The sequence below is a fragment of the Buteo buteo genome, chromosome 1, assembly GCF_964188355.1.
Source record: "Buteo buteo chromosome 1, bButBut1.hap1.1, whole genome shotgun sequence".
Classification (NCBI taxonomy): Eukaryota; Metazoa; Chordata; class Aves; order Accipitriformes; family Accipitridae; genus Buteo; species Buteo buteo.
Genome location: NC_134171.1, coordinates 85628414 through 85655128, shown reverse-complemented (window position 1 = coordinate 85655128; position 26715 = coordinate 85628414). Strand labels below are relative to the sequence as shown.

Here is a 26715-nt window from a genome sequence, read left to right as displayed (position 1 = left end):
AACCCAAAAGAAAACAAACCCCAAAACTTGAAGTAAAAGCTGCAGCTGATGGCCCTGCCTTGAGAAACTCTCTAACACTCTTGACGCTACCAGACCGGTTGGGTGGCATCCAACGGAAGTCACCCAGGAATATACACCCAGATGCAGTCTCATCACACGTACCCTGCTGCCTCGGTTGGACCCACCTCTGCATTTTGCTAACTTTATTCTTCCTTTATTCTCAAGGTCATCTCTTGTTTATTTAATCATCCATTGTGCTTGCAGTCTGATAGGTCTCTTAATCCCCGAGCTGGTTTCTTAACTTTAAATTAGTTTCCAGTAAAGCAGGGCTTGTATCTCACAGGAGAAAAAGCATTGTTTTTAACACACTTGTAACTAATGCTGCCGGTCCTTGGGGAGGTTCGAAGGACCTCAAAGGCAATAGTTCTCTGCCCAGGAGCAAAGAAGCCATTACAGCTTGTACTAGAAGATTTAATAGGTGTCATAATTTATCATGTAAACCGAAAAGTGTTTCTTAATTAAGTGCGTACGTTAATGAATTTTTTAATTTGATCCCTGTAAGTACCTTGCTATACTAATTGCAATATTCTACACATTAGTCATCCGCTGTTGCCCTTGGCTATTTTCTACCCTGAGAGGGAGAGATAGAGCTTTTCAGTTAAAGTTCATTTAACTCTTTCCACCCAACAAATTAAATTTCCTGTTATTCACCCTGAAGAGCGACAGCTGCATTTCAGTCCTAGAGCACTGGAAGGATAGCATTTCACATACACATCAGCTTGGGTCTCCGCACGGTCTCCCACGTAGAGGGGATGAGAGAAACGAGCAAGAAGTCACACACCAGATCCACTGAGGAAAAAAATCACCTTGCATTGCAGAAGACGAGGGGTTTGCTCCTGGCACTGTAAATAGACGCCGCATAGGAAAATTATGAGCAATGGACACTTCCTAGTGTCGTTTCAAATGCAGTGATCGGGGTTCATTTCACTACCTTGATTACAAACAGCACTAAGTAACATAAGTTTTCCAACCCACAGATTGTTCCAGGTTTCAACATGTGCTTGAGTGAGGCGTCAGCTTTTCTGATACTTTTCACTCATACCCAAAATTCAAGAGCAAGAGGGTGGGGAACTTGCCACTGAACATCCAGAGAGTGGAAGGAAAGAAGCAGCAGCTGAAGGTATGGCACACAGCTCAGCCACTTCACCAACCACTACAGGACCTTGTCCTCCATTTGGGATACGTGAACTGTCAAGACATCAAGTAATACTGAGGTAGCTGACAAAAGCTGACAAGCATCTCTGACAATTTTATCCTGTAGCTAATTTCTGGTACCTGAATAGCATAAAGGAGGGCTTCGAAAGCCTCTTAAACATTACAGATTACAAACCCAATTTTCTTTCTGCAGGGATAATACTCTTGTGGCTGTGTGTGTCAATCAGAACAGCCACTACAAATTGATAACTCCTCACCTCTAGTAAGGATACCTTGCAAACACATTAAATAAAGTACTTAGACCCCTCCAGACTCAGTAGTAAGACAAAGCAGAAGGGTTACACCCACGACCAGGCAAGAAGTTCATGCAACTGCACACTCACAACTTCCTTCTTCGCCATATCCTTCGCATTTTTATTTGTTTCTGCTTCTGGAGTTTGCAAAAAAGAATTCAAAATTTGAACTCGACAACGACTCCGTAAGGGAGAATGGTACTTTTATTTCAAAGAGAACCTTCGCTGTTCTTGGCACGGGGCGGGCAGAAACTTATTTTCCATCCTGTCTGCAAACACAAAGGTGTAGTATGTGGGCAATACAAACCCTCCCCTTTCCCAGTGTTTGTTCCTATGACATAGATGAAACAATTAATAGCAGCAAGTCATCATCTGCTGAAGCCTGTTAGTCCTCAAAGTCTGCATCTCCAAGATGATTAAAAGGAACACAAGGCTTCCCCCTGAACGCTTCTGTGCTCGCCTGCCCTATCGGTATTTACAATGAAGTCTTCATTGTGTATAAACTGATGCTCTCCAGAACTGAGAGAGATGAACTCCCCCACGTTCTGGACTATAAATGAGTAAGTGCAGCACCTACAGCTTCCTTTCTATGTTGTACCAGTGTTTATTTCCTGCTTTGAATGTGCTGAGAGCGTGCATTTCCTACTGCTACACCAGCACAACCTCAACTACATACAGGTCCAATAAACTGTAATAAGGTACAGGAAAGACATTCTATAATACCTTAACTTCCCACTACCCATTTTCTTAATTTAGCCTGTACAACACAATATTAACTTGTCACGCATCTGAATAAAAACTCTTTTAAAATAATTTAAAAAAAACAATTCAAACTGTGTAAAAGCTGGTGTCAGCAGTCAATTCGCAGAAACACCTTTTGAACAAAACCGGTCAAATGCCCTGCTGTATTTGGTGTGGGGATACACAGTATTCTAAGACAAATAGCTTCTCAAAGCCCAGGGAAATCTAACGTGAATTCGGAGCTGAGCTTCATTAGGCCTCTCAGAGTCCTACTGACAGTCATTTCTGAAGCCTGTTGGGTAACAGTCACTACGCTTAGCCCATAAAAGAAAGGCTGACTTACCACAGAGCATCTCCCCCATTCCACACAGGTTTTGTGAACAGATGTGCGATCATCCTGCTAAGACACTGACAACAAAGAGGCGATGCATGTGCATGTGATTTACCTAAAGCACAGTTCTTTGCAGGATCGGGACCTAAGCAATACTACTCATTCCGCCTGTACTTCACATCCCTTTCAGAGTTACAGACAAAAAGAAAAACGTACAACAGAAGAAATTGGCGTCCTGCCTGATGATCTCCAATTGTGAATTACTTAAGTGCCTAACTGTAAAACCCAAAGCTCTGGCACTTTCTCCAACGAAACCCCAATTTCTGCGGCAAAGCACTGTAAGCAGTGTGTCAACACTGACTCCTGCCCGCGTGGCTTCCCCCACCCACCAGAAACACAAAGGATTCCAAATTCAGGCAGAAGCAAGCAGGACCCGTCCCAAGCATGGACAGTTGCAACGCGACTTCCCTCAACAGAAACCCGTCCAGATCTGACGGGTGAGGCTGTCAACCCCATATTATCTGAAGTGTTACACTACCCTAGCAGCTTATCATTCCAGCTGAATGCTTTCTGCTACACCTGCTGTCAGCCTTACACAGTAGCCACACCTGACTCATTCTATATTAAGATCCAGCAGCAACTGCTCTAATTATTGACTTGGAATTAAATCTGCCTCTGAACTCAGGAAGACAGTAATGCACCATAATAATTCAGCATTCAGTTTGTTTCCCCCCGCCACTTCTGAGCACATTATGGGTTTGCTTCTGCTGGAAGTTCTCCTGACAAGCTTACACATGCAATTAAGTGGATTACATGAAACATGTTTAAATAGCCTAGGAACCTCTGAAGCCAAGGCAGCTTTGTATAGCAGTACCGCATTACTCATTCACTTCTCCACTTGCAAGCAGAGCTTGTGAAATTAATAGCAACAGCACAGCCTAACACACTTCAAGGAAGTGAGACTCTTTACATGGGTGGCTGTCACCTGCTTTTCAACAAATTTCAAACAGTGTTGCCTACAGCATCCTGTTGTATGAGATAAAATGCATCCTGACACCTTTCTTACTGTATTATGCTCGACTGGTAAAATATTGAGATGCAAACCTCCCTCTCAATTTAAAAAAAAAAACAAAAAACAAAAAAAACCCCAAACAAACAAACAAACAAAAAAACCCACCACAAACCACAAAAAAAACCCAAACCAGCCAACACTGTCCAGTAATTGCCAGAGGCTGGATCTCATTGGTTGATAGCAGATCCTGTCTGCATAGTCCTACAGATGCCAAAGGTTGCTGATTGCAACCAGTTCTAAAAAAGCCTTTTTTGGGTGTCTTGACAACTAATACAGTTATTTCTGATGAGTTAAGGAGGTGCTGCCTGCTAACGACTTTCAAAGTCGGATCTCTGGCTACCGTACACCAACACAGCTCCACATGAGCTATGCTGGCATCAGTTGACCTGGCCCTTATTGTCAAATGACATCTTCTAAACTTCCAGCCCAACACTTTGAAGTAGTAACAATCGAAATAAGTCAAGAGTGTTTTCTTGTATTATAATGAATCCTATCCTCAGCTGACCACTATTCACCTAGTTCGAATAACCTCAGCGAAACCATCACAAGGAATTTCACTGGGGCAGGATTGGGCCAACAACAGGTAGAGGTAAGAACTTGCTAATGGCAAAATAATCTCGTTCCTCTGGTTCCACAATCTGAAGAAGACAAGAGTTAGAGAAATGCTATTTATCTTTCAGGGTTCTGAAGAGAGTACAAGCAAGTAATTTTCAATGACTTTCAACAATGCATTACTGAAGCAAACCGCAGGTAGACCTGTCAAAAAATTACCGTCACCACTACGCTTACCATATGTTTATGAAGACAGAAGTTATACATATTTTATCCTAGCGTGGGATCTGACACAACAGTGTCAAACAAAGCTCACTAAGTTTGTCACTCAAGCAATCACATTCTCTTCATATTTCAACTCAACCACTCCTGCTAATGCTATTTCCATTACAAATTATCTTCTCCTTTTGTATGCAAGATGCTTTTACTGTAATTATCCAAAGATAGACAGATAAAGAATACACAAAACTGTTTACTCATGCTTTAACTTAGACACCCCAGGAATCAATATTTCCACTGTGCAGCTCTCCCTGGGAAAAATGGATGGGCTTCTCTCCCCACTTCCTTGCACTTTTTGTGTGCATCTACATCTGTATGAATCCCCATTTTGATCCTGAACCAATTTTCACAGGTGTGAAATCATTACATAAAGTGCAATGCAATAGAAAGCACCAGGCTCATGATAGTTCTCTCTCATCATCAAGACCATCTGGACCATATTTTCAGCTGGTGTAAACTAGCATAACACCACTGACATCACTGGAAAGATGCCAAATTTACACCAGTTACGAACTTGGCCCTCTTTTCTCTTGCACGATCCACTGCGCTTGCTATCACACCACAGCGCCAATTGAACATGCAAAACTTGATGAGAGTGAGGCTATTTCACAGACATCTCTCCGTTTAAGAAAGGGAAATGGGTATTTGTTTTCTCAGTTTTCTGAGAAAGCTTTGGGAAAGCTTAAGGCCACTCAAGTACAACAGCAGCACAGGAACAGCTGCCCACATTTTGACCAATTTCTGCAGAGACTCTTCTGCCTTCAGCTAGACATCATCATTCCAGGTCGCCTCCATTCTGCCGTGGCTGCCCCCATCTGCAGCGATCCTGAAAGCACTTCCAGAAATATGGGAATAGCGGCTCTATGTTAAGCAAGCACTACATCTGTCTGCAGTTGTTCTCCTCATCGTCCTTCCAACAAAATAATCTGTGTGCTATTCTTCACAAACTGTTCCTGTGTCAGAATAAAATACCTACTGATTCTTTACAGAGCTACAGGCAGATACCCATGGCTCACACGTGCTTTTTTTAAGCACACATGCCAACCTAACTACAATCCCCAAGAATTCCCTAACTGAAAATAAATCGTCTGAAGAGGAGCTGAGAAACACCTTTCTCACTCACCGGGTTTTTTTTTTCCACCTATTCTCTTGACCTTTTTCACTGGTCACAGCTAAAAAATAGGGGAGGGAGAAATAGTTACTAAGTATCATAGAGGTGAGTAAAAAGCAAAAATTGCATCACATGCTTTTCTGTAAGGTCAGTAGAAGTCAAATGCCAATAAACATTAATCCCACAAACACCCTGACTTCTCTACCAGTCATTGGTGCTGATGATATTTATCAGTTTTTCAAAGCTAACCCTCTTTGTTTATCAGTCCCTTCAATACTCACTACATACGATACAGAGACTACAATTTTAGGGACTTACGTCCAGTCTTGAATCGTGCAGCCTCCTTGCACCCCACTGACGTGGCTGCTTCTTGACTTCTGGTATGTGTAAAAACAAGAGGCAGAGGCCCCCTAGCACAGGTAACACCGTACCTTGAGGCTCTTCAGTAGGCTGTGTCTCTTAGACAAAAGCTGTTCCCTGGGAATTCCCAGTAACCAGGCAGAAGACAAAAACCTGAAGCTCACTGACATCTGGTCATCACCCTAGAAATACCCTTTGAAAGAACGAAATCAAACTCTAGTGTCTGAAATAAATCCAGTGAAGTTTTTATATGCAGCCATTAACTGTGTACCCAGCGTCCCCATAGAGCAGATGACAGGTGCCCTGGACACTTTTTGGTCTTGCTGAATGGCATTTAATGCAAAAGACATCCGATCTGCCACAGAAAACAGCAGTAAGTGGTTTGATCACAAATGACATCTGAGCCAAACAAGCTAATTAGTTCACAGGATTTCCCCTTTCTCCCCCCCCGCCCCTCCCCCCAACAACAACAAAAGTCTATTTGTGTTTTCCCCTCAGCTTAAGGTCTCACTATAGGGTGCCATCCTATTGTTGAAACCATAGCCTGACATTGATAAAAAAGATTAAATATGTGTGTTGGCAATTCCGTCAAAGCAGGCACATCTGCTGCTGATAAACACTGTCAGTTCTTTGTCAGGAGAAACACAGTATCCCCGATTTAAAAAATAGCAATAGCAACTTAAAAAACCCAAGGCAGCTTCCACCTAGGTAGGAAACTAGCAACAGCAAACTGGGACAGGGGAAGCTTGAGGCTTTGAATCCAACAGATTCATTAACAAAGAAATAAATTCAAGGAAGCCCTCAGACTATTTACACAGCAGCGGTGACTGGAATTTCTAAGGATGTCATAGTCGCTGTTTTAAGTAAACCCACCAATCCAACCTCAAAGCCATCTTGGAAGCCTAAAGGGAATCCCCGTGTAAGCCCAGCGAAGACAAAACATCCACTGTCCTCCCAAGTTCTTCAGGCTGTGGACCCAAAAGGAGACACAGCCAGGGATCAGGCACAGCCCCTTCAGGCTGCCAAGAGCTGGGAGAGCAGCGGGGAGAGGCGAGCCTGGCAGCAGGCACGTGCTTCTCACCTCCCTTCGCTTGTTGGCTGTAGATCTTACAGGCACAACACAAGCTCAGCCTAACAGCTCGAACGGGTCCTCAGCTACAGGTGCAGCTCTGAGAGCCACAATCTCACTCCTGCTTAAGTGCACCATGGAGACAAGTGAGAAGTGGGACCTGTGGACAAAAAGGGTGCCTGCACTACCTCACCTGCTCAAACTCCTTTTCGGGGGAGAGCGGCAGCAACATGCCATTTTGTCCATTGCTTCAGCCAGCCCTTCAAACGCTGAACACCACTCTTACCGCTATTTCTTCAAGTCTACAGGAAAACACAAATCTTGTGGTGCAGCAGTGACACCATTGGCAAAATAAAAGTAGTGCAGTGGCTACTAGTTTCAGAAAGATTATCACACTTATACTCGCAAAACCAAAGTGGGACAGTTTCAGTGAAGGATCGGTGAACTGTGAAGTAGCAGCGAAGCACTCTGAGGCTTGACAACTGAACGGCACAACTATTTCCAGATCACAGGTAACAACAGTTCCAAACACTGCCAGCCAGTGAAGCAACTCATGCCAGTATTTGCCAAAACCTACATCACAAATACACCATTAATTTTAACCGAAGCTTGGAGACTGGACTGTTAAATAATTCTCTGGAACACAATATCAAAGCTGCAGTTGGCTTAAAACCGATTTATGAGAGGTTTATGCTGCTGTTGGACAGAAAAACTCCTTAACCTACCCCGTAACACTACAGTGGCCTCAAACACAGGCCCTGAGTCACCCCAGCAACAACTCTTTCAAACTCACTTACAAAGCAGAAGATCCAACCCCCTCAGAAGGTGACACCAGGCAGTAGTGACACTTGTGCACCGTAACTCCACACCATCACACAGAGCAAGATGAGAAACCAAGGACATGACAACCACAAGAACAACCCTAAGTTCTACTGCTGACTTTGTTTAACATCAGAGAGCTGCATTTTGTCATACACGTACTATCAAGCTGTCAGGACCCTTTTGGAGTGCTTTCAATACTGAGTTTGGTTTGCTTTTTGCAGCAGACCCATCAGCACATCAGCTGAGCTGTTGGGAAGCATTCAGGCAGGCCCTACAATGACTGTCAAGGACTGTTGCACTATATTGGATATGAGGGGCAGATCTTCATTACAGCAACAGTTTTAACTAATTAGAACTGATTTATGAAATTTTAATACCCAATATTAAACCATTTAATATGTGATTTATATAAGTACAGGCTTTAACAGGTCTTACAAGAGCTGTTAACCTGACTAGGACAGAAGAGAGTTACGCATCCAGCAAAAGAAGAGCAGACTTGGGCCTGACTTGTTGATGGCACATTAAAACTTTTAAAAAAGAAGAGCGAAACAGCACATCGAAATAGCTGGATGGCTAAAGTAAAGCTATTTGAGGATGTGTACAAATATAAAAACACATTATCTTGCACTGCAAACAAACTACAGGTCATCAAAAGTTTTGTGTGGTCCTTTCAAAAAAGGTTATTGGCAGAATTTCTCACAGCCTCTCTCTCTCACTATTCTACACGTAGCAGAGAAGGTGAGCAACAGGATAATACCCTGCACTTGAGCTCTAAGCTGCACCATCGACAAGTTAGGTAACTTTGAATGATTATCTTCATATTCTGTGCCTCCGTTTGCTGCCTAAAATGGCTATCATGGTATTTGTATTCCCTTTAAAATAACTTCAGGAGCATTGATGAAAAAAGCAAGCAGCACTTGAGAAAAATATGCGTCTCGTAGAGAAACTAATTTACTACAGCACAGCAAAAGCAGGAAAAGACACTACACAAAATTCTGTAGTTTTTACCTGGCTGAAGCAAGGGAACACACATTGTTCCTCAGTTTCAGTAGCACAGTCATTTTCCACAGGTCTCGATGGGAAGAGCTCCTAAAGTCATCTTGCTCACAGACATCATTCTCACCGCCACATGCCTGTCAATAGCACACTTGCCTGTGATGGCAGAGAGGATTTGGTGACACTAGGCATCTCCTCCAGCCTCCCGCTCCTAAGTGGGGCACTGTTACTCTATTACTCTCACCACGTTGGGCTGCTCTGACTTAACAGGATGATGCAGTGTGAGGTCTACTCCTTTCCCAGCCTTTTCCATCTCCTTCACAGGTTCTGTACATAAGACTGAGCAGAGCACTCTGCATATGAAAGCATTTTGTCCGCAGCAGTCAACTGCTTCTCTGTGGCTGTGCACAGTATGAAATACATTCTCCTTTATGAAAGGGAGGGTGAATTTACACATGCAAAGTAATCACAGAAGGAGGAGCAATCCAATGAAAAGGTCACCTTTTTGTCTGCAGGAAGACAAATCTTAATTAAAATTAGAGGTAGGAAGGAATGCTAGAGGTCCTCTCAGCAGGCTCTACCTGTTCCGCCCTCAACCCCTGGGGTGATCGGGGCAGAGATTCAGGACAGTGTCAGAGACAGCTTTCTGTAAGAAGCTGCTATCTGCCTGCCACTAATCTGCTTTTGAGTTCGTTTTGCTTGTAACCTCATTTTCCACAAGCGTCCAGGCTGCAACGCCCTTATTTTTTTTCAGTTGCGATGTTTTCGGAGGAAGACTGAGACAGCCCAGTGAGACGGATGGTGACAAGACACATTTTGCAATGGCTTTATGTCCACCCGGTCCATCAGTGCAAGCACGAGGGCTGGAAGGCAGAAGGAGGTTCAGACTGGATGCTTCCAAGTTAAAACACAGGTAAGGCTGAGGAGATTTTATGTCTCATGGGGGAACCAGGCATACAAAAGACAGAACGGATCCCAATGTACCCTTAATCTATAAATATTTAAGTAGTCCCTCCTCCCCCTCTCCTCAACAACATATGCCAGTGTCTCCTTCAGCTCATAAAAGCCAATTCCCTCCTGCTGTTTCTGAGCACCAGAAGTCTCACAGTGGTGATTAGTGGATTACGTGCATCTCAGAGAGTGACTCCAATCACTTTCGCCTTGCAAATTGCTCAGCTTCAATGCAACAGCACAGAGCAGAGTGGGCTTTGTCACTGGGGCCTGGTCCTCATTATGACCAGAAGACTTCAGGAGTTTGTTTACGTGGCTGGAGCATCATCCTCCTGGGCAGCTAATCAGCCTTTCCCCAGGGTTTCTGCTCTTTGAATACTTAAGAGTAATCACCACCAGCTATCTACACCCAGAGTAGCATCTAAGCAATTTCACCACGTCAACTGACAACAGCTTGAGGTAATATTAGCCCCCTTATATGAAGACAAGTGCTCTCCACACAAGGATGCTGGAGCCTAGCACCACTCAATAAATCAGAGCAACATCCTGGAAAGCTTGCCATTAGTTCTGAGCCATTAATTTTTGCTGGGTCTTTGACACAACTGTTTGAGAGCACTATAACCTGCTCTCTGAAAGTTAAATTATAAAGAGCAACTTCCCTGAAGGTACTAGTCTACTAACCCATTTAAGTCCTTGGCTAAACACCTCAAATAAATCACTGGAGAGCTGCAAGGCAGAAGGTTTCCTGCTGTGCAATATGTGAGAATAAGCCATTCCCTCTCAAAACAAACCCCAGCTGGGAAACCTTTGGCCCTAAGCAATACCTTTACAAGATATTCCATACAGTACTGTAGCAGCCGAGTGAAACGACACATTTGACCATATGTAGTTCCATGTAACAACATCTTCCTCTAAAGTCCTTTCCAGTAAGTTTTCTTCCCAATGATTAAAAGCCGGAGAGATTGAAGATTACTGGAAAGCAAGTAAGCCCAAAAATTTCCAGTCCCGTTCCCAGTGCACACCTGAAGACACAATAACTGTGTTCTTTTAAAGAAGTGCAGGTTTGCAGGGATGCTCAAAGTTTCCAACGCAAAAATAAATAAATAAATAAGGAATTGTTTTGCTACCAACAGGGGAAAAAAAAAAAAGCTTTTAGCATCCCTCATTTTTCAAAGCAACTGCAAGGTCAGTTGTCAGGCAGATGGGGGAGACTGCCTACCCGTGAGTGATGCTCATCAGAAAGAAACAGTTTACTCACTCAAGTAAATCAGCACCCCTGCGTTAACTGACCCCTGCCTGAGGCCGCCCAGACCTCGGCTTTGTTATTGCAAGAATAGAAAAGGGGATAGGAACGGCACCAGGGAAAGGCAACGCGTCGCTTCTGCCTCAAGTTCCTCTACACATACGGCTGCTACTAAAACTGAGTCCACAGCCATATTTTTATGGCAACGCTATTCCCTGCCAGAGACACCTATCAATTGTGCGTGTGTAGTTTTGTTGGGGTGGTTGGTTTTTTGTTCGGGTTTCTTTTTCGTAGTAGCCCCTAAAATTCTGTCCCACTTTACAGCAAAACAAGCACCCGTCAAACAATGTGCTCCAACCTCAAAGACATTTAGCCTAAGGTCCAAGATGAGAAACTACAGCTGTGATGTGCGCGAGTCTCCTGTCACTCTGGGAAGATTGCCCTGAGAGCATTTGCACCATACCGGCTTTCTGTGCACAGGTCTGGATCCATCTACCCACCGCATAGCACCATAACATCGCCCAGAGTTTTCAGCACTCTCTGCTTCTAGATGAGGCTGTAATGGGAAATCCTAATTAAAGGCACAGAAGGAAAAAGGCCTTCCAGACAATTAATAATCAACCTAGCGTTAGGTTAAAACCGCGTTTTAATTGGACTGTAATGAGGCAACAATGTATCTCTGATTCCATTCAAAACTGAAAAGCCTGCTTCAGGTAAATGAAACCAGTGTGTTCATAAAGACGGGTAGCTATCAACCTCATTCCATATGGCACCATAAATTATAAAGAGCAGGTAATGAAGCAGTGCCAAAAAGTAAATACTTCACAATAGCACTTTCCTTCATCTCTCAGTGGGGGCGTAGTTTCACCGCGATGACCATGAAAGTCCCTTAAAAGAATAAACATTTCAGACCACCTACCCGTTACTAAAATACAGAGAGTAGGATTTCTGGGTCTGGTTTTTTTTCTTCCCTAGAGAAATCCTTGCAAGGATTTTACTGTCCCTGCATGAGAATAGAGTAACTCACTTCCTGTCTGTGGGAAAGCTGGCCTACCTGGCCAAGTCTCAACCAACCTGTTTCTGCCCACAGGCTCGCTCCCTTGAGCACGGTTTCACTGCGGTCCTACTACAAACAAGCCAACAGATCCCGAGGAAGACCTGAAATGGGATGATAAAGCTAAATGAGAAAGGCCATTCCACTGTTGTTTTGGGGAGCTTCTACTACACCGAGTGAACCAGGAAGAAGTGAAATAGCTCGAAAGCAAGTTGAGACTGTACAAGCACTACTGATGTGTCACAGGGACCCAAGCACCTCCAAGCGTTGCAAGCAAGTACTACCAGTAATAGATTACAATGTCTCTTCAGCACCTCCGGAAAAACCTGACCCTGGAGACAGCGCCACTTCTAACAAATCCATCCACATCTTTTCACTGCTGTTCTTTGCCCCTCTCCCAACTCCCTACCTTGCCTAACACAGACCTCCAGAACAAAACTCCAGTTACACTGAAGACATTCATCAGCCTTCAAAACCAAACCAATTTCAATGCACAGCTGCTGCTCCGTCACCCCGCCCCCCCCGCGAAATGGTCAAAGTGCAAAGACGAGCCTTTCCAAGGCTCACTAAGGAGAAAAGAGTGACTGCATGCTTAGACTTTTGGTTTTGCACTGGTCTTGCTCTTCTGCAAAACAGGTCTGTTTTTCAAAATCATTAAGCTCAGCCAAGAGAAAGCCCTATCTCCAATAACAACCCACCAAATTATACTCATGCACTCGGAAATCATTTCTTGAACAATGAAAGTCGCAACCATCACCTTACTGGCTCAAACATATTTATATACATTCCTCCATCTACTCCAACAGAAAATGCATCTTATTCATCACCTTCTCTGTCTCGTCTTGCTGCTTCTGTGGCCTAATGCTCTATCAGCATGTTTACAGCTACAGGCAGTTTTCCAACTGTAAATAAGACCTCTAATTCCATTAGTCAATTAATAACATAAGAAAGCATAGCCTCTTTTGTACTAATCAGATTCTCATTACCACTTAATGCTGTCCATGCTAACCAGTCGTGTTGTTTATGCGAATAAAATGAGTGACTGTCTGTATAACAGGTGCGACACAACACATGCAGCATAGAAACAGATAAAGGTGCTACTCCTGCTCCTGGTGAAAGCAGGTAAATTTTAAACAGCACTGCTTCCAAAAGATCATATAGGCTACTGACTTACACCTCAGGCATAGCTAGCAACTAAGTCACTACCTGCGGCACAAGACCTTCTCTCTGTGAATGGAATACAAAAAAGAGAGACAAAATATTCAAGCATGACAACAAACTCCTTCCTGACAACTCATCTTGACTTTGATCTCTCACCTTCATAGATTAGTGACGCAGACACAAGGATAAAGAACACAACCCCTCAGCACAAACCTTGCTTAGGAAATCTAGTCGGCAGCTGCGCATTCAGCAGTAAAAGAGAGTCTCCTCCTTCGTATCTGGGCTAGGGTATGCATTCCTGCTTTCAGTACATAAGGCGCAGGTAGGTCAGGAAAGAAAGAGCACAGGCTGAGCCTAGATAGAAAAGGGCTCAATAACTCAGCCCAGAAAGCTCCTTTACTGTAAGACATGAATATATGTGAGACTGTTTTTATTACTATTATTATTTGCAGGCTTAACTAAATTGTCATTTAAATAACATATTGAAAAGTAAACTGCCACCTGCTCCTGCCAGATGTTCTGCAAATCTTTAGCACCACTTCAAGCATGCTACAGTACTGAAGGAAGTAGAAGGCTGGACCTCAAAGGTATTTATCTCTCCAGTCTCCTACTGGGCTATAAGGAGATTTCTATTATGCAGACTCATCATCAAAATAATGACGGTGCTCCAATCGCTTACGTAAATAAGAGCATACAATAGCACATTCCCCTTATTATTCCAAGGATCCAAATGTCTATAAACATGCTGGGATACGTATGGCAATGCTCCTTCGTAACTCAATTTCCATTCGATAGGAGAACACATCTCGAAAGGGCTTTGTTTCCACTCTCGCAATGTTTTTGAAAAGAAATGGAAACATTCTCTTCCTTGAAAATACACACAACTCCTGTAATAATAGATAAAAGCTGTTCCAATATCCTCATCCATTTGAGCGAGTCCCCATTCTGCATCATTCCCACTGAAGCGCTGGCATGAGCCTGTCTTACTTGACATCTTCCAAATCAGGATGTGCTGGGGAAGAGTTTTGTTGCATCTAGATACACAAACCACTAGCTGTCAAGTCTACACTTAAATTTCTGTGGTGAAGTTATCCAAAATAGCTACAAGCGAGCATCAGCAGGTGAAATGAAAGCCTTTTTCTGCCTGTTTCTCCAGAGGCAGTCCTGCAAGTGTAGGCAATTCCTTAAAGCAAGTGAACACTGGATTGATAGGGAAGAAAAAAGATGCAACCAACACTTAATATTTTTCAGATGAAGAAGTGCCTTGCATCGCCACCGCACACCCTACCGCTGCATTGTTTCGTCAGGCTCACCCACCCATCTGACTGTGGCCTGACTAAGCTGTCGGGAGGAGATCTACATTCTCCTTTGGTGCAGCACCCTGCAAAGAAGTATATCTCCAGAAAGCTGGCTGGAAATCTCCAGCAGTGGCACTATGCAAACAGTATGTAGCCATTATATGTACAAAAAATTGCCAAGCCGTAAAGTTTTGCAAACACCACTGAGCACTTTCAGGCAACAAATAACCTGATTCCTACACCCAGCAGCTATCAGAAATTGCAGCTTATATTCATTAAAAGAGTCATGACTCACTTTTTTTGTAAGAGGCCATCAGCTGGAAGTAGCTGATTCCCTGCTTGCTGGTAGGTAGACAGGACCTCTACACTCCCTCGCAGGCAGAAGGATGTCTGTTAAAAAAAAATAAAAAAAAAAAATAAAGACAAGTAGGGAAAGAGGACAAGCAAGCCAAGGAAGAGAAGACTGGAATCCATCATGTAGCACATTTGCTCATGGTCATGCAGCCAACCTTCTCGCATTCCCTTTGCCCATGTTAAAATGCCATTAGCGCCTGACAGGAGACTCTCCCTGTGAAACTGAGCATGGCCCATTCACTTCAATCCCGGCCCCACATTAAGATCCTCCTGGAGCTCCTGCAGTATTGTCAGTCTCTGTGGGTCCCTTAACTGCTGTGATGAAAGGCAGAAAATTCAGGTTACTTGAGAGTTCTGAAGTCGCCTTCCTCGTGTCCCCTCAGGCTGACTGTGGAGCCCATCTGCCTCGGATTTCCACCGTCACACAGAGGTCCATCGTGTACAAAATGAAGTAGCTAATAAACTACAAATGCCTGTCGGAACACAAAAGGTCTGTCAATATACACAGCTTTTTCCCCACAAGTGACATTTTACTTGCAAAATGAACCATCGGCAGCTAAACCTTCTGCTATTTCAATGATTTTCATCTACTCCAAGAAACTCACCTTTGCAACAAGGAAAGGTTTCCTGCTCAGAAGCTTTAGAAAGGAAGAATGGCCTTACAAGGAGGGCCACAGCATGGATTATTGATTAAAGCAAGGATATTCAAAGTCTAGTTTCCATGCATCGTTTCCTTACCAAAAATGTCCCTTGGTTGCTTTTTCTACCAAGATCTCAAGCCATAAAAAATGGAGCCTACCTTTTACCGTGAAAGCTTGCACCTGCAAACGTAAAACGGTTTCGACTTCAGCTTCCAGACACTGTCTCTCACTACACAGTCATCTTATTGCAGGTTTATGTCTCTTTACTGAAGCGCTTTTTATTACCCAAGTCCCCAAGCCCCTGGCTGCTATTCCAACCTCTCCTCAGCTTTCTCCCTTCGTGATTTCAATAGAGCGTGCGACTTTCCCAGGAGAGATCTCATTCAATTTTTAGGTCCTTTTCACAGTTTTCTTCAAGTTCCCTTAAGTTTCACACGACTACTAGAATAGCTAGCCCCAGAACCATGCACGCCCTTTAAAAAAAAAGCAGTCACAAGTCTTTTTGGGCACAGAAATACTTAAATCCTGTATAGCTGTTGATTCCTTAGTGCCTTTCAAGAACTCTAATAGCATCTTCAGCTAGAGCCTCACTCACCTCTAGCTGTTTAGTCACTGTGACCCCCCCGATGCTTATTCCAAGTCACTGCTTTCCAAAAAAGATTCTCCCACACTACAAGCAGGGCCCGTGCTCTTTGCTCTCAAACTCATGGCTTGGTGTTTCTTCACACAAAGGAGGAAACGGTTTCCTCCCGTCACAAAAAGCCGCGTGGCTCTGCATCAGCAAGCGGCCCCTTCTGCTACTGAACGCTCCAGACATCTTCCTGTCATCGCTAAGAGTTGCAGTGTATTTTCTTCTATGTCAGTAATAGAGAATAATGAGGTATAGCAGCGGACGACTAAAAAGCTATTCCTGCAGGATATCATTAGAATCACACCTGCTCAACACTGATAACCTGGTTACAGTTGCATTTTAAGACTTCACAGTTAGCAAGTTTTTAATCCATTTAGTAATGTGTTGTGTGATAATTTTGCATCATTTCAGTTTCTTAATCAAAATATCATTCAGTACCAAGAGAAGTCTATCAGCCAGACTCAATCTCATCAAAAAAGATATCAAGTTCATTTGACAAGATCTATTTTCCATAAGGCCAGGTTGATTGACATTAATTATATTCAATACTTGTTTCTGCCCCAGACTGCCTGCATGTGGGTGTTGCTTGCTCTTTCCAGGCTTCAATCTTCATCTGTTTAAATGAGCATATCACTATGTCCTGCTTCATGGGAGGTTGTGAGGACCTAGCTCTATTAGTGCTTACAAATCCCTCGAATGCTACGACGACCCATGCAGAAAGCAAAGCAGCAAGCCTTCTGACAACGCTACCAGGGAGCACAGCAAGGAAAACAGGCTGCATCAAGTGGTATCCAGCTAACCCAATGCCCCATCTCAAAATGCCAGACAAACCAAGTGATCCAGAAACAGCTGGAAGAAGCTTAACAACAGGCAGCTACGAGGACATCATATTACTCCTTAGTAGTTAGAGCCTTGACACCTGCACGTCTATAGTCTTTCCAAAATGTAATTTTTTGTTAAACAGCTCTGGGTATTCCTGAATAAGCAGTTCTTACCTCCTTTAAGCTCAAGCACTCTGGATGGCACACACAAATGCACAACTGTTACCAAAGACACTGCAGACATCTTTTTAAGAGCTACTAACCATCTCCGCTACAATATAAAGCACACTTAGCAAGTGAGAAGACAATGCTGCACCACCAAAATGCTAATTCATGAATTGCTGGGTATACTGTTGGGTGAAGTCTTGATTAGGTGGACAGGAAATGACAGTCAACTTTCCCATGGCATGGAGTAAGCCATTTTTTAAGTCACAAAAACATCTGGCCCGAGATAGCGAGCAAGAATGAGAACTCTGAAGATGCCTATAACCCATTGCCCCATTTCTATTTCAGGTACTTACGCCATTCATATCATTTCATGATCTAATCTTTCAAAACCATTTTCTTTACTTTCGTATGAAATACTGGTTTTGACAGAGAGACTTGCCTATAACATGGTCCCGTGTTGAGACATCTGCAGAATTAGTCAGCGACGTGGGTAAATAGTGACAGACAACTCAACTCCGATGCAGACAAGATATCAGACAGTGTAATTAATTGATTTCTGCCTCTGTATTTTCGCTAGCAACAATAAAGCCATGTGAAGAGGACTATCGCTCTGAGGGGGAAAAAGCTTTCTAAATTCCTGACATGAACCTCTGCCTCCTCTTTGAGAAGCTGCCATTGGGTTAAAAAGGCTTTTCCAAGGTATTAAAAAAAAAAATAAATTCCCACCAGTTCCTGTAACATTCATCTAGGCACAAATCTCATTAAGTAGTTAAACAACAGATACCTGCAATGTATGACCCAAGGTAGTTCATTTGGTCTCTCTCCTTCAACTATACACTGCTAAGCTATTATTGCTAGCTCTTTTGATAATTGTGTACTATTTCAATTCTCATTCCAGTCTGGAAACAGAGTGACACAGGTTGGAGGGAGCATAATTAAAATCCTCTTTTATTAGGATCGATGTACAGGAAAGGAGGAACCAGCTTCATCCTCAGAGATTGTGAGTTTTTGCAGAGATGACTAAAGAACTAAATCTTTCTGTGTGATCCATGTGAAGCTCAAACACAACCCAGACGGAAATTTGAGGTACACCGTACACAGAGTAGAACGACACCGTTGAAGTACATTTTTACCAAAAGTGTTTCTTAAGAGTAAAAAGAGGACATCCTCGTTATGCTTCGTTTCACATTTTCAGCTGCCTTGATTTAAGTCAGCGCTACCTTCCTGAAGGCATTTGTCAGAAAACCATAGGTGGGACAGTTGGTTCCTAGTTTAGCACACAGCCGCCCCAGACACTCTGGGCACAGGAAGTTTGCAGACCCTAGTACGTGGAAGAGGGAAAAGAGGTTAAAAGGTTTCCCGACTTAAGGGGTGATTTTGCAGGCTACATGCATCTCTCATGAAACTGATAATGCATGCAGCCACAAGAAAAAGAAGCAATGAGGTCCCATCAAAAACACCTTTGGTATCACAAGTCTAATCCAACACCAATTAAACCAAAAGAAAAGCTTACCAAGGACTTAGGTAGACATTAGAGCGGACCTTCAGCACTCACTGCAAATACACCTAATGTGACTCCACCCTTTTTCTAGACTTTTCATTCCCTTCCTTACGTTGCATTTCCAGTTCCTCCCTTTTCAACGATTTCATGTGCTTGCCCAGCAGTCAGGAAACAAGGATGGAAACAAGCACAGCAGATGAAAGGGCAAAGGCAGAAGAGGAACTCTGAAAAGCCATTCGCGCTCCCAGCAGAGGAGACACGTATCTGCTCACACAGGCGGCGACAAATGGTGGGGTTTGGACTTCCACACAGAAGAGGATATATCTCAATAAGAGGATGTGAGCAAGCACATCTTCCACACAATACTTTTTCTAAGGAAGCATCCAATGCAGCTTGCCATGATAACTAAATTTATTATTAACTGTGTATTTCATGATGTTAGTGACAATATGTTAATGTGATTTTTCACGTCCTCCTGCAGTGAACAGATGGCTCCTTTTACTTTACTTTCCACATCAAGTGTGATTATTTCTTGGTGCCAAAAGCCACCTGCCGCTCCCTGGTCTCCAGTCTAATTTTTTATGTTGGTAAAACACAGCAGGACTTGTTATCAGTTGGATAGCATCTTAATAAAAGGAGACATGCCAACATATTGACATCATGTTCAAGGGGAAATTTTAGCCCCATCCTGGCCCCTCCCCCAGTTCATAAAAAATAATAAAATGAAACTAGGAAAAAAAAAAAAAGGCAACAAGCCCCCCTTGTCTCCCCAGACTCCACCAGTTTCAAGATGCTCAGTCACAATTTTTGGGCCCCGTGCCAAGATGCAGAGTTGGCCTCCTTTTGTTCCCATACCAAGCACCTCAGTCAGGGCTCTGATCTCTCGTCCTGTGTAATGATAATTAGCCATAACATATTCAGAAGTCAAATGTAAGCAGGAATACATTAACATTGAGATCAGTGCCGGGGTAATTTTCATTGGGAAAATGACAAAGAAGGACACAAAAATTAAAATACGGTATGCGGAGTTTCTCAGTATCACTTTCAAATAGATGAAGGGTAAACTCATTTGTTTGTCAGTCACGAGCCGGCACTCAACAGACAGCTGTGGTTTACAATAAATAAACAATACGAGCCTGATAAGCTATTGTAGCCCATCACCATTTCTCTGCACACTGCTGGAAACAAAGCAGCATGCAATTCAGGTGAAGATATTCAAAACCAAAAGCAGAAAATTTAGTAAGCACATGTTTAGACACCTGCATAAATAGCCCCTTTTTCCAATACATATCTTGCTTTGACTGCTCTAGGAACAGCAAACTATGGGACACCGGGCAGTTCGGAACAATCACGCCAACAGCCAATGAGGCTTAACGCAGGTCTTTCTGAAAACACCACTCTTCAGTCACTCAACATTTCATGGCAAGGACAAACAACACTACCTTGAGGCAGCCCCGGTACAAAACTGTAGGAATGGTCTGCCTAAGAAACACCACTAGCCTATTTCCTGCAATATTTACCTGCTCCTGTGTCACAGAGAAGCAAAAATTAAGGGAAATTCTCTAGAGTACAACATTATTTCTAACTTAAACAAAAACTTAAGAGCTACACCCAAAAGTTGTTGCAGGTTGGAAGCAGTTCAAACAAGCTGTAATGACAAGAACACTTGGACATCTTAATGAAAACTATGTTAAAACAACAGCCACTGAGGACTTTGCTAAAGCTTACAAACAGTTGACTATTCTGCTTAACATCTGCATACATGTAACTGCAGGTCACAGCTGTAGCTACTCTATCAATAGCCATGCATCCTTTATTCAGTACTTCTTAAACCTAAGAAACAACTTTTTCCTCTTATCTCTTTACCTCCAAAAATGGACAAACTGCATTTCCTAATAGACTCACTGTATATTCCATCAACCTGTACATAATTATTCGTAAGTAATTGCTATTACGCAATCAGAAGCGTGCTACTGTTGTGCAGTCAGCATGATGGATTTGAAACAGTTCAATCGGTAGAGTCCCTGTATTGCTCAAAGCCAAAGTTGGGTAAAAACCAGGGGAAGAAATTATTCTGTGGAATAAGATGTAGAGAGACAAGCATTTCACTCTGCGCCAAAACAAGCAGCCATGAAACTTGCGGTAAGATAGGCCTTTTCCATTACATACTGAAATGCAAGCATTTTTTTTAACTAAGTCTATATTACCTTACACGTTCATTCATTCAACCAGGGAATTGCAAGTTAGTTAGTTTGGGGTTTTTGGTGTGGTTTTGTTTCAGTCTTTTGGTGGGGTTTTTTTGTTTGTTCGTTTGTGGGTTTTGTTTGTTGGTTGATATTTTGTGTTGGCTTTTTGGTTGTTTGGGTTTTTTGACACACAGAAAATGTTCTTCATCTTCAACATTAGGAAGGGGCTACCATTGAAACTAAGTCAACAGGACAAAAGAAACATCAATCCCTATTGGTTACTTCACTGGCAATGACATCCACTGTACAAGGGGGAAAACACTCCCTCTTCTTCCATTTAAGTGTTATCAGAAACTTCCAATAAAACATACATTTTTACATACAAAAATCTTCCTTGTCTTTTGAGCCGCCCTCCTGTCTCATCCTGTTTATTTTGTCCCCTCTCTTAAAGCTAACTTTCCTGCTTACATCTGCTACTTCAACAAATCATTAGGAAGAACTGAAAGCTTTATCTTCAGTCTAGTCCATGTCAATCTAGACTACCAGAACAGATGAGCTCCCTCCCTTGAAATTGTCCACATTAAAGAGACCTGATGAGACTCCTCGGCTCTTGGCTGTGAAAACGCGTGAAGCAGAGCACTCTGACAACTTTCTATTGCCCCTCACTGATGTGTGCATGTTTTGGAAGGAATATGAGACTTCAGGCTCTGCATTAGCATCGCCTGGCGCAATCTACGTTACCACACCAAGTCAATCCCAACAGCGTGGCTTGGCAGGTCTCAGCCGATACGATGGACCGACACCAACTTCCTGTGCTGCACTGCCTCACCTCCTGACAAAAGGGACATCTGAGGAGCGCTGTGAGCGGTCGCTGGTGGGGCTTTCATTCCTCAACTGTGTGATGTATATAAGCTACAGTCTTTTTTACACCCTAACGAACCCCCATCAGAGATATGTACCTTTCATAATCACACAGCTTGATCTCTGTATTTCCCTCTTCATTGGGTTCACAGCAGGAGCGCTCTATCATTTAGAGTGTCTTCATGCTGCAGTATCACGTCTGCTTACTGATTCAAATAACTGAGAGTCAGTAAGCCACCCCGTACTCTCAGTACTCGTTTCTTACAAAAAAAATACAAAACTATTTGATAATGTTGCGGCCTTCATTTTTAAAATACATGGCAGTTTAGGCTCTCCTTATATTTTATCTTCATTCCGGCATACCACCACATCACCCGTCTTCAAAGCAGCTTTCATTCAGACAGGACAAAAAAATAATCCTTTGTGAAATCCCCTCGATCCTTACTGCATTCTCAGCTGTAGCTAGGAGCACATCTTCGTGTGACTGGACCAATGTGGTAAGTGGTAAGAGAACATCAGTATTCTATGACAGAATTCTCAAAGCAAGCACCCGGAAAGGAAAACCCAACACGAGAGAGTTTTGTCTCCAGGTATTTGAGAAAGAAGTGATCAGACATCCCACCTTCCCCTGATAAACCATCTGGAAAACATGTCCTTTCATTTATATCCCCACATTGCTTTCAAAGCTGCATCTTCCACTTTTGCAAAATATCTCCAGTGACTCAGTGAGATGTTTCAACAAATTAATCTGGTTTGGTGTCATTCTAGCACTGTGCTTCTTCCTAAGACATTAATTCAATTAATCCTTTAGAAATACAAGCACAAGGGTAAAGCTCTTAAAATTGTCTGTTTCCCACAGTTCATTTACCTTACTGGGAGAGGATCAAAGCAGCACCCTAGAAATCATCTTGGTCTCCTCTCCACAGCTCCTCTGGGTCTATTTAACATCAATTCAAACAAAGGGACTCAGACCTTTTGCAGCCACTATGTTCCACAGAGCATATTCATACCACCTACTTGAAGTCTGTAGCGTAGGTGCTTTTCATTCTTCCCTTACACACATCTTATCACACAGCTGAAGGAACTCAACGGGGAGCTTTACTCAGGGAATTTTAGTCCTCTTGAGTGGCAACAGTTTTCAATTTATAATGTGTGAAATCCAACATAAAGGATCAGAAAATAATTTCATTATGTTCCCGAATTCATCTGAATTCAACTGTCTGCAGCTTTTCTACTTGCTTTCTAAGATGAGGAGACTTCACGACATGCTGGAGTACTACATTCACTTGGTCTGAGTATGAGCAGCACGAACAATGGGAAAACATCCTGCAAGAGGAGCAAGAATTTGTAGTGGGAATGGAGCATGTGTTGGAGAGCAATATCTCGTCACACTTGGAAGAGTCCACGTGATGAAGAATACATTCTGGCCTTCATTAACCAAATGGCACACAGCCATACTCAACCGAGCAAAAACACCCCAAGCTTCTAAACCCACAGCCCTTCTCCATTCCATCATATGGATGAGTAAAGCCATTAGGTTTTACCACGAAAAAGATGCAAAGTAACAAAACAAAAAGGAAGTCTCCAATATAACCAAACTAAAACTACGACTGAAGAGAGCACTCTCTTTGTAGTAGCATTACTGTATGCACATTGCTCTTCCTGGAGTGGATTAACACCACCTTCTTCAGTTACAACAAAGTTTTAGTTATGAAATCCCTCACAGCAATTTGAACTAATACAACGCAGCAGTGAATTACCACTGACCCATGAGAACAAGAGCATTCGCCTTCTTTTCTCTGATGGCACCGATTCAGCAAGACAACCAAGCACATGTTTAAGGACAGCAGTGGTTCCTCAGCACTAAAGCCAGGGCTGCGGCTGGTCCTTCTGACATTGCCCAAGCAGGAATCCTGCCCCTGCCTTATACAGGTGTGGCATCAGGCTCTTCAACCAGCTTAAGCTAGCAAGTAAATTATATATCAATACAAATACAGGCAACTCCTTGGAAGTAAACTGTAACTGCATTCACTTCATCTGTGGCTGAACATGGTGTACAGCTATATCCTAACATGGTCTGATAATCAAAGTTAAAACAGGATGGTTGGACAGGAATCGGGGTTTGCAGGATTTTCTTCTTTTTCCGACTTGTGTTTTATCCCCGCACACAGTAGCCGATGCTCAAAACTGCATGGCGCTCTGCGCATCTGCGTCTGATAGAAGGATTAAGCTTGTCATTAGGAATCATTTTGGTGGCTGAAAATGCAGTCTCTCTCCTGATAATGTGTAGTATCATTTAAAACAAATTAATTCCTCATTTCTTGCTGCTGGTCATAATTCTCAGCATGGGACACATCACAAATGACCTTAAGGATGGACATACAATAATCGTTAGCAAATCAGAAAAAAACACACCAAAAAACAACCCACAACGATGACAGCCATATCCTTTTCCTCTCCATTCCTGCAGTTTTTGAAGCTCATTTTCCTAACATAATTCATCTGATACCAGCAAATTACAGCCCTCTCTTCCTCCTCTAGGCAACTACATCGCCTCTGTATATTCTATTATAAAATTGGTTAATTAATAATTTCTCTATATTGCCACTAAGCAGAACTACAGTTAAATTATGATGATGGTGCCTCATTACATGCACATTGTGAGACACCATCATTTAATGTCAGTGTGTGTTGTCTGCATGTGCACCAATCGCTAGGCAGGACCACGTTATTCCCCTGCAACACTTTCTTGGGCAGCTCTTTCAATTTTCAAGAAGTCAAAGTCGATGGATAGAGAAAGAAGGGTCATGAGGGGTAGGGCGGAAAGAAGATGAGCGCTAACTGAAATACCAGTTAGGTACGTGAAGGCAGTCAGAGCCCACAGCTTGTTAGTTTAACTGAAGGACAAGGTGTACTGTGCAAATCTTGTCAGGGATTTCTGCAGGAGCCTAGCTCGAGTCTTCAGTTTCACCTACAGGCACAGGGAATACTACAGCTATTAAAGCCTCTCTTTTCTCTCAAGAAGTAAAAGTTACAGTGAGATCAACCAAATAACTCAGCTCCTATGAGGACCAGGCTGCTTTGAATCCTCCAGCTCTCTGTTTGTGCATGGCTCTGATGTTTGTGTTATCATTTTGATATTAATGCCCATAATCCCCTGGGAGCAAGCAATTGTTTGTCTGAGTAAGCCCATGCATAAGACTAAACATTAAATTAAACTATCATCCATCTAGATGCAACATTATGCAGCCACTATATGTGTTAGATATTGAAAATTTGTTGCTGCTGCCTTTTTTTTTTTTTTTTTCTTTTTCCTTTTTAATCATGCAGCCTAATAAGATCCCTATGAGTAATCTCTCTACTGAGGTCTAAAGTAAATACGATCACAACTCGGTCAGTCACCTACTTTAACCTCCTGTTGAAATTACAGCCACACAATCTTTTCTGATTGTTTCAATCAAAACAAAATGAATAAACTTAACCTGGGGAATATTTAAATATCCACTTCAGTTCCCAGTAAAACCTTTACCATGTGATTTATATGAGCAGTGGAGAAATTGCCCACAGCGCTTGGCCTCTATGTTTAGCATACATTATAGTCCATTACTGTCCTAGCAGCTCCGGATGCTATTTTTTAATTTTTCACACACACACTTTTTTTTTTTTTTTTTTTTCTTTCTCCTCTCTAAAGCAGCATTTGACACTAGCGGGTTGGTAAGCGTATCTTACTATTGGGTTGGTGAGAGCTAAGACTGATCAGGAAACATGTCTAGACACCTGAACATCCTCCTAAGTCGTGGGAGGCAAACGGAGAAGGTAACTCTTACAGCCCCTTCAAGTGTGGTGCGTCTTAAATGAACCAGCTCAGCATGTCATGTGTAACCGGCCTCAGCTTCTACTTTTTCAACTCCACCACTGCAATGAGAAAAATATTATGGTATTTCCCACTCCTGCATCTCTTGTCTCCTTGACTACACAACAATATGCAGAAAGTTGTCTCCCCTCCTCACACCCCTAACCAACTCTTCCTACAGTGGCACACCTTCAGGCAGCAGTAGGAGATATTGACAGGGCCCAGATGTGACTCTGCATTCCAAATGGAGAGCATGAAGCTGGTTCTAGTCTAAGTTATTATTAATACACACAGTTAACCAGCACACAAACAATACAGAATCCTCTTTGAAAAATTTCAAGCCACCAGGGCTGCCAATTTTTCCTAAAAAAACTCTACCTTAAGCATTAACTTCACATCAGATTGAGGCGAAGTCCAGGTACACAAATCATTCTCAAATGTCTGCTGCACAATTAAAATAACCTCAATGAGTTAAACAACGAAAAAATAGCTCCTGTGCTTCAGAAAAAGGACCAGCAGCACTACGCTGTCTACCTACAGCATCAGCTGGCGTCTCTTGCCATAAATCATTGTGTGTATAACAAACATAAGCACAGTTTCACCCTTCTAGCTGTACCACAGTGTAAGGAAGTTTCCAGCACATGATCTCCCTTAAGTCTTTCTCCCAGTTTCCTGTGGCCTTAACGCTTCGGTCCTGATGCCAAGACAGCGCCTTACTCCCATGCAGAGATGTCCTCCTTCACAGTGGCATGCCACCAACTCATTCCTGTCAGCTCAGCACACTGAACTCCACATAGCAGAGCCCCAAGAGAGGACTGCTCTTCAGTAGCGTTCCAGGACGTTCAAAAATAGCAGAAACCCGTCTGTGCTTTCCTATAGCCCAAGGATCACCTTTTCATCATGTGATAACTGACTTAATTATGTGATCCATTATTCCTCTATTGGTGATTGTTATCTTTCCATCATCATCAGACATTTCCTTTAGCTGAAATTAATCTTCTTCTCAATCTTTACTGCAAGCCCTAGAAATACTTTTCCTCTGGTACTAGTTGATAACAGGTGCCACCTTAGACCCTCACGGGCAAAAAAACTCTAATTACAGGGGGGCATATTTTATTTAAGGTTGCCTGTAAAACTTTCTTGGTCATTAG

General features: G+C 42.8%; 1 long non-coding RNA gene across 2 annotated transcripts in view; it reads right to left on the bottom strand.

Moving 5' to 3' along the window:
- LOC142036517 (uncharacterized) overlaps nt 1–26715 on the bottom strand; it is a 344042-nt gene that overhangs the window by 207981 nt on the left and 109346 nt on the right. For both annotated transcript variants that reach the window (XR_012652165.1, XR_012652164.1), the window contains exon 7: nt 14844–14938. This is a non-coding gene — a long non-coding RNA (uncharacterized LOC142036517). The remainder of the gene's footprint in view (nt 1–14843; nt 14939–26715) is intronic.